This window comes from Herpailurus yagouaroundi, unplaced genomic scaffold, assembly GCF_014898765.1.
Source record: "Herpailurus yagouaroundi ecotype Mexico unplaced genomic scaffold, PumYag 193, whole genome shotgun sequence".
In the NCBI taxonomy this organism is placed as follows: Eukaryota; Metazoa; Chordata; class Mammalia; order Carnivora; family Felidae; genus Herpailurus; species Herpailurus yagouaroundi.
In genome coordinates, this window is record NW_024412424.1 from 6,452,296 (window position 1) to 6,461,091 (window position 8,796).

General features: G+C 45.0%; 1 protein-coding gene across 9 annotated transcripts in view; it reads left to right on the forward strand.

Moving 5' to 3' along the window:
• FBXW12 (F-box and WD repeat domain containing 12) overlaps nt 1-8,796 on the forward strand; it is a 76,449-nt gene that overhangs the window by 327 nt on the left and 67,326 nt on the right. For 6 of the 9 annotated variants that reach the window (XM_040445249.1, XM_040445248.1, XM_040445239.1 and 3 more), the window contains exon 2: nt 49-90. The gene's annotated coding sequence lies outside the window, so the exon portion shown is untranslated. Of the gene's footprint in view, nt 1-48; nt 91-912; nt 962-2,223; nt 2,301-4,975; nt 5,404-8,796 lie in introns of those variants that run through there. The other 3 variants (XM_040445240.1, XM_040445241.1, XM_040445244.1) reach the window with 3 other exon arrangements.

The window sequence follows — 8,796 nt, forward strand, 5'->3', positions numbered from 1 at the left end:
GCCGGGACGGGCCTTGCCTGACTCGTTCTGTCTTACTTTTCTGTCTAGGATGGTGCGTGGCACATGGTTGCTGCCCAGTACTTGTCTGAGGTACGTGAAAGGCGAAGAACTGGTGCTCCCGATCGCGAGGGCAGAGGCAGCCATTGAAAGCCTTGAGCGATCCGTGGACACGAGAGAGCACAGCCAGTGTGGGGATGGTGACGGAGGATGCGTGGCTGGGTCCAGGTGTACATGGGTCATGAGAGAAAATAGTCGTAAGGGCCTTGAACATGTCGCTAAGGAACTTGGGGTGCGGTGGGTTACCAAGGAGTCTGTTGAAGCAGTGCAGGGTCAGGAGATGAGAACTGGGTGTATTCTTGGTGAGTAGTCTCATATGGAGAAGGGACGGTGTGGCTGGTTGAGGAAGGGTGATAACATTTTTTCTTGGAGGGAGTCACTGAATTAGAGTGAAAATAAACCATAACTGTCATCAACTTAAATATACATATTTTTAACTGACTCTCCTGCCAAATATACAGGTGTTGCACGCCTGGAATGTTGGAAGGCAGATCTTTGGTTTTGGGAGCTTGTTTCCACCAGACGTCTTTGGGAAAGGCCATTCATCACCTGTCTGGCTGGTGAAGGCACATGTCCATTTCTGCCTTTACAGGATGAGAGTAAATTTAACCATGTGCTACTGACCAAACATCAGATTTTACTCTTATTTTCAAAGTGTACCAGGTCCCAGTTTTGTTTTCTACGTTTTTTTAAGGTTTTATTTATTTATTATTTTTTCAAAGTATATTTTTCAGAGAGAGAAAGAGAGCACGTGCGCGCAAGCCGAGGAGGAGCAGAGAGAGAGAGAGAGAGGGAGAGATTGAGAATCCCAAGCAGGCTCCTTGCTGAGCAGCTCAAACTCACAGACCGTGAGATCACCACCTGAGCCAAAATCAAGAGCTGCTTAACTGACTGAGCCACCCAGGTGCCCCTAAAGGTTTTATTTTTAAGTAATCTCTATACCTAATGTGGGGCTTGAACTTATAACCCTGAATTCAAGAGTGGCATGCTCCATCGGCTAAGCCAGCCAGGTGCCCCTGTTTTCTACCTTTATGTTTGTTAACATAACTTTGGACTATAGGGACTTGGCCAATTTTTAGACCATGGCCATTAGTTCACCTTTCTGCCTTCTGTCCTACACACACCACACACATGCACAGGAGAAGGCTTTATTTAGTTCATATCTTATAGTTGCTTTGACTATCCTCAGCAATAAGCCTACATGATGAAAGTAAGGGCAGGTGTGATTTTAGGAGGAGACCCAATAAATAACACTCTTTCTGAATTTGGGCTCAGAATCAACAGAAACGGAGTAATGGTAGGCAGGTGGAGACCAACTGCCCACTTATTTAATACTGATGGAGCTGTTGGAGAACATAACAGTGTGAGAACCAAATTCTCCTGCCTTCTAATTCTGTGCTGCCAAAGTTCAATGCCAGGTCTCTTAAAAGTTTTAAAGCAACAACAAAAAGAATCTAAATCGTTAACAGGACATACAAAATTATCACAGTATTGTGCCACATCCGCCAAATTTAAATTTAGAAAAGACCACTCTCCAGCTCATAACAGATTTTGTCCCTAGAAACCTGCCAAAAGATCTTGATACTCAGTGATATGTGAAGGAAGGTAAATGGGCTGAAAAGGTCTTGATTCAGTTTCCCTGGGACTCCATTAATTGTGTACCAGTTATTCAGTCTCCAACTTCTGAGTCTAAACTCAGTTGGGAGAATCAGCCATTACGAGGTTAACTATGGCCCGTGTTCATTGTATCCTGGGCACATCTACCTGTGTCTTGTCTACCTAGTGGCATTTAAGATGATGTGGCCTTCATCATCAACATATTTAAGATGGTGTGGCAGCCCCAACCAGGTCTTTGAGATGCCTTTCTTTTTTATCCAGCACATTCAAGTTTCTTAATACCATTTCTCCTTTGGGTTCTGTGTTTCTGGCATCCCCAGGCTGCATTGAGGGTGGGCTCTTATGACAAGCATACCCAGCCCTCCTGTGAGCAGTCCTGTGTGGCCACTGCCTTCTGCTGTGGAGTTGGTCAGGACACTTGCCTCCTGTGGATTGAGGGGCAGGAAGGTGGTCCTTTACCACACGAGTTTCAGTTGAAAATCACTCTTGGTGGTTTCTTTCTTCCTGTTGGTTTTTTTTTTTTAACTTAAAGCTGCTATTTTTCTAAAGTGTGCTGCCTCACGGACCCAGTGAGAATTGAGACCTCTGCTCTTCAAGATACTGTCTTCAACTTCTGGATGTGTCAGGTGGGGAGTAGCATTTCTTTCAGACGCTTCTCTTTTGGCATTTTTTTTCTAGGTTCCCCTACTCCTTTCCAGAAGGCTCAGTGAATTTCTCACATTTTATTGTTGGAGAGAAAGCCAGCTCCTTGCTAGGCTACAGAGAGTGGAGAAGGAATGAGCTTGCAGGGCTGTGCCCTAGAGATTTATCTCTCAGTTGTTTCCCAAGATAGGAACTTTCTTTTAAGAAAATCTCTCTTTTCTTTTGTTTTCATTCTTGTACTGCTTCTAATCTGATGTAGCAGGTTTCCAAAGTTCTGTTTCTTTCTGGACTTCCTGAGCATATGTGATTCCTTAAGACAGTGTTTCAGGCGCAGGCTTTTCTCGTTTCCTTCTTAACCTTTGTGGCTACGATAATTTCATTGAGTGTTTTTCTGCCTCAAGTCTAGAAAGATGACATATTTTATTTCTCATAAGGGCATTTTTGTTATAAATAAAATCCACCACCTTTTTAAGATTGAAGCTGCATTGTAAGTGTCAGAACTATAAAACCATAGCCAGAATTATTGACATACAGGCCAGCAAGTGGGGAGTGACCCTTAAACCAAGTAGAAAAACACCACATGAGTTGTTCTGGTTTTGTCCTTTGGCCTTGAGTCTAGCTCAGATGCAACTGGGGACAGCCTTTTCATGTTGCCTGCTGGGCTGGGACTACCAGTAAAGTTTGGAGCTTACACATGTTTCTGTTCCTTAGCTAAGGAAAGCTGGCCTGTCAAACTAGCTAAAAAACAGTAAAGGACCAAATACTTGTTTTGCCCCAATATCTAAAAGGTGTGTGTAGGGAAAGACTTCCTGTAGTCAAATCTATGCCTCAGCAGGGCCTGCTTGCTAGGGTCTTTTCTGCTGCTTAGGCTTTGCGGATGTCCCATAAGGGAAGGCAGTAGGTCTGTGCTAAGGCCAAGGTCAGTACCCACACCTTAGCTCTTATATTCATAAACCATAGTGCTTGCACAAGGACAGTGCCTTTGCTGAACCATGTGACTGGCATTTCATTAAGGTATTCATTCATCCCTGCTTGTCTATAAAATCAGGTTTATGGGGCCCCTGGGTGGCTCAGTTGGTTAAGTGTCCCAACTCTTGTTTTTTCGGCTCAGGTCATGATCTCCTGGTTTGTGAGTTTGAGCCCTGTGTCTGGCTCTGTGCTGACAGTGTGGAGCCTGCTTGGGATTCTCTCTCTTTGCCCCTCCCCGACTTGTGCTTGCGCGCGCGCGCTCTCTCTCTCTCTCTCTCTCTCTCAATAAATAAATAAATAAACGTGTAAAATCAGGTTTATAAAAACACTTGCCTATGAACAAAGTACCCGGCGTTCAACATGGCCAACTTGAAAAGTGTTTGAAATGCCTCAAGTGCTAGTCCCATCAGGGCCTCAACTTGTATGTGATGTTTCGCTCCCCACAGTCTTCACTGGATCTCCTTTTTCTTATGTTCTTTGCCACATCATCAGATCCTAACATTCCTTTGAATACGACATCCTCCAGCCCTGCCAAAGGGCAGAGCCTGTTCCTGTAAAACTTACAACACAGAGCAGCAGAACCTGTGGGCAGGGGGTTCCCAAAAGAAGGAAAGGAAGAAGAGGCCAAGAAGATTCAGCCAGGAGAGGAGAGGTGTGGCAAGAGGCCAGGAGTGTTTAGAAGAAATCCTTCCCCATGGACTCAAGGAGTCAGTCCAAGAACTGAAAAAATAACTCTGGTTTCAACATGTGTGTTTGGGAAATGGTTAAGAGGTTGACTTAAAGAAGAGAATGCATTCATTTCGGATGTGAGTTTGGAGTGATGGTAAGACATTCAAGCAGAAGTAGCTTGGTGGTGGTTGGATCAAGTTCGGTGGGAGTTATCAAAGTGGTGATAGTTGGAAATCTGTCAGTGAGGAACTGATCATGGGAAAGAATGCAGAGAGAAGGTAAGGTCAAAGACCTTCCTTTGTCAAAGAATAGTATAAAAACTTTATGTATATTGGGGCACCTGGTTGCCTCAGTTGGATAAGTGTCCATCTCTGGCTTTTGGCTCAGGTCATGATCTCACAGTTCATGGGTTCGAGCCCCATGGGTGCAGAGCCTGCTTGGGATTCTCTCTCCCTCCCTCTCTGCCCCTCCCCTGCTCGCTTTCTGTCTCAGACTTAAGTTTTTTCAGACTTTATGTATGTATATAAAGGGGGTGACTGGCTGGCTCTGTTGGAAAAGCAGGCAACTCTTTTTTTTTTTTTTTTTCTAACTTTTTAACATTTAATTCATTTTTTTTTTTTAATTTTTTTTTTTCAACGTTTATTTATTTTTGGGACAGAGAGAGACAGAGCATGAACGGGGGAGGGGCAGAGAGAGAAGGAGACACAGAATCGGAAACAGGCTCCAGGCTCTGAGCCATCAGCCCAGAGCCTGACACGGGGCTCGAACTCACGGACCGCGAGATCGTGACCTGGCTGTAGTCGGACGCCTAACCGACTGCACCACCCAGGCGCCCCTTAATTCATTTTTGAGAGAGAGAGTGCAAGTGGAGGGAGGGACAGAGAGAGAAGGGACACAGAATCCGAAACAGGCTCCAGGCTCCGAACTGTCAGCACAGAGCCCGACATGGGGCTCGAACCAACAAATGGTGAGATCATGACCTGAGCCAAAGTCGGATGCTTAGCCAACTGAACCACCCAGGTGCCCCAAAAGCAGGCAACTCTTGATCTCAAGGTTGTGAGTTTGAAGCACATGCTGGGTGTAGAGATTACTTAAATAAACATTAAAAAAACCCTTGTATATAAAGGAAAACAGTGATTGATTTAATCCGGCAAAGGCAAAAACAGGATTTATGTAAGAGAAAGGGTACAGAGAGAGGGAAAAACTGCAGATTGTGTCAAAATTGTGGCTTTTGTTTCCTGTAGGTAAACTGCTGACCAGCTGGCAGCCAACAAAGAAGCCAGTATTCTTCCCTGAGGCAACTGGATGGATTACAAAATAACACAACTTCACTTGCTTACAGGTTCTCCAGAAGACCTCAGGAGTTCAGATGAGTTGTCTGTGTCAGGCTGTCTCTGCATAAATAATATCTATCAGTGTCCTTTGTAAGCAGTATCGTCTTCAGGCCAGGTGTGTGCTGTTTCCCTTGTCAGAATCTCTGAGCTTCTCCCTTTTAACCAGACTCAGCTCTAATCCAGATTGGCCCTGAGAGCTTTGGTCTCCTTCCAAGGTAGCAACATGACTTGAATGTTGTTTGGGGGACAATGGCTGTATAGCAGTATTTAGACCCCTGAATATTAGGCAGCAGAGAATGCCAAAAAGCAAGAGAATCCTGGATACTGTTTAAAATATTTGGAGCCCATTTCATATCCAGTTTATTCACTGGCCTGTTTAATCAAGAGAATGAGTCCCAAGGATTAGTTTAGTCAAGTTTACAATATTCACAAACCTAGTGGATCATAACTGAGAGGACATTTCCTTTAGAGAACAAAAAATGTTGATAGAAGTTTCTAACTTTGAATCACTATCTCTGCTCAAAACTGCCAAAACAGGGGCGCCTGGGTGGCTCAGTTGGTTAAGCGTCCGACTTTAACTCAGGTCACGGTCTCACGGTCTGTGAGTTCGAGCCCTGCGTCGGGCTCTGGGCTGATGGCTCGGAGCCTGGAGCCTGCTTCAGATTCTGTGTCTCCCTCTCTCTCTGCCCCTTCCCTGTTCATGCTCTGTCTCTCTTTGTCTCAAAAATAAATAAACGTTAAAAAAAAAAAAACTGCCAAAACAAAAATTTTCCATTAAAAAAATACACTTAGGGGCGCCTGGGTGGCTCAGTCGGTTGAGCGGCCGACTTCGGCTAAGGTCATGATCTCACGGTCTGTGAGTTCAAGCCCCGCGTCGGGCTCTGTGCCGACGGCTCAGAGCCTGGAGCCTGTTTTGGATTCTGTGTCACCCTCTCTCTGACCCTCCCCCATTCATGCTCTGTCTCTCTCTGTCTCAAAAATAAATAAACGTTAAAAAAAAAATTAAAAAAAAAATACACTTAAATACTTTCACATTCACTTTTTATATGATGTGTGTATTTTTTCTTTTGCTGTAAATGTTACAAACAGAACTTTCGATCCTCTGAGATCCACTCCTGCCAGCCATCCAATTTTCCAAAAACTCAGGCATGATTCTTAGTTTCTTTTCTTTTCTTTTTTTTTTTTTTTTCTTTTTTTTTTTTTTTTGCCTCCCCTCAACAATCCCTCAGCAAACCTGTCTCTTTAACCTTAAGCTGTAGGTTACACCTGATCACCTCTGGCCATCTGCTAGCCCAAGCCAGCTTCCTCTCTTCGTGTACTGTCTATCCCTACCCTTCTGTGGCTTGTTTCTCATATAGCCGTCAGATTGATCTTTTTATTTTTTCAAAAACACATTTTTAATCTCTATACCCTACGTGAAGCTTGAACTCACAACCCCGAGGTCAGGAGTTGCACACTCCACTGCCAGCCAGTCAGGCGCCCTCAGATCTTTTTCATGCATAAAACTGGTCCCATCACTCTCCTGCCTGAAGCACTGCCATTTTTTGCTGCTCTGCTAAGAACAAGATCCAAACTCCTTGCCATGGCCCTTAAAGCACCACGTGACTTGGCTTTTGCTGACCAATATTCCTTCACAATACACTCTCCCTTCATGCTTATCATTCCACTGCCTTGTTGCCACCTCAAGACCACCACAGGAGGTTCTCACTCTGCCTGAACACTCTTTTACCCAGTATTTGCTTGGTTCACTCAGCATTGTGTCCTCCGCAGAGAGGCCTGGCCAGATTTCACGATCTAAAGTAACACCCTCTCCCAGCATTCTCTTTCTCATAACCCTTCTCTGTTTTCCCTCCAGACTTGTACCTATCTTTGTTGCTCTAGCCCAGCCTTTCTTCTGGGTTTCTTAAAGAGAGGAAAATCTGGCTAGGAGCCCTCTAATCCTTGTGTGTCCTCCCTGCATGTGTAGATACTTCTGTGTGAGAGTGTGTGTATGTGTGTGTGTCCAGATTGCTTTGGAGGAGGAAAGGTGATCCCCTGAGCCAGGTAAGGGGGACTCTAGAGTCTGACTTTCAGATATGAGGAAGTGCCCGCAGGAGACAGAGTTTGGCATCTCTCTCCTACTGACCCCTTGAGCCTCAGGGCCCAGTGTTGCCATGATCAAGTGGGATGCAATGGAATAGTTAGCATGAAACCTTGACATCTATCCCCTGGGGCTTAGGGCTTATGTGACCATAGAACCTAATGCCTTCCTTCTGACTGGAGAATCTGCCCACAGCAAGGAAAAAGAGGAAGTGACCCTCACCCTGCTTCCCTAACCCCAATGAATCCCAACCCTAGCACCTAACCGTGATTCTAAATCCTTTATCCTGACCTCTAGCCCCATCACTGACAGTGATTTGACTCTTGTAATCTAACCCTAGCTCTTCTGACCCTGACCCTGACTCATTCTCTTCTGACACTGACCTTGTAACCTTTGGTCCTTAAACTCAGGTCCTAAACGTTAGGCCTTTGCCACAGCCCTAACGTCTAATCCACCCCCAGTCCCCCTCTAACCTTAACTCCTTTGACACTACTTTGCAACTGTAACCCAAGCCCTAGTCCCTGAACTTCTCAGACTTTAACCTTAGACCTGGTTCTAGATCCTGAGGCCCTGACATGTGTCTTCTAACCTCCTAATCCTGCCCTAATCTCAACCTTTAATCCCTAAATCCTGACTCATAGATTCTGACCTCTAAACCCTCACCCATAAATCGCTAATCTCCAGAGTCCCCAGACTCCCAACCCTGACTCCACAAATGAAAAGTATTTCACCCTACCATGAGCCACAGACAAGGGGAATTGCAGCAACTCAAACTGTGCATAGGGTAAAGCACATAGTGAATGAGTGTCAGCAAGTTAATTGACCAGGCACAGAATATGAAGCAATAAGACTCCTAGAAAGCCGGGAGGGAGGGGTGGGGGGGGGGTATGTGGGGAAGCCAGGAAAACTTCCCTAAATACAGGATGTGGTAGACTGCCAGCAAGTCTGAACAAAACTTCAAATCTCAGAAGATGGACAGTGAAAGCCCCAGTCATTCTGACCATACCTCCATCCCAACACAGCAGGTCAGCTGGTCATCCTAGACCCATGATGGAAGACAACTGTCCTTAGTAAGTTGCAAAACTCTCAGACACAGATGGATGGCTCAGTAAAGCCCTTGCTCTAGGACACACAGCAAAAGAAACAGCAATGTAATGACCACCATGATCCAGGAGATAAGAGCCATAGATAGCATTACCATTCCCCCAGTTTCCCTGGAACAATCATCAGGACTCCAGGGAGACTCCCAGAAACCAGCTAACAACCCAGCTGGACAAAAGACAGGAACACTATATAAACCAGCTCTTTCTCTAAATTCCAGACCCTGACATGAACTAAAGTTCAAGAAACAGGCACAAATTTTCCCCATGGGAACCCTGTGAAAAGACCAAAAAAAAAAAAAAAAAAAAAAAAAAAAAAAAAAAAAAC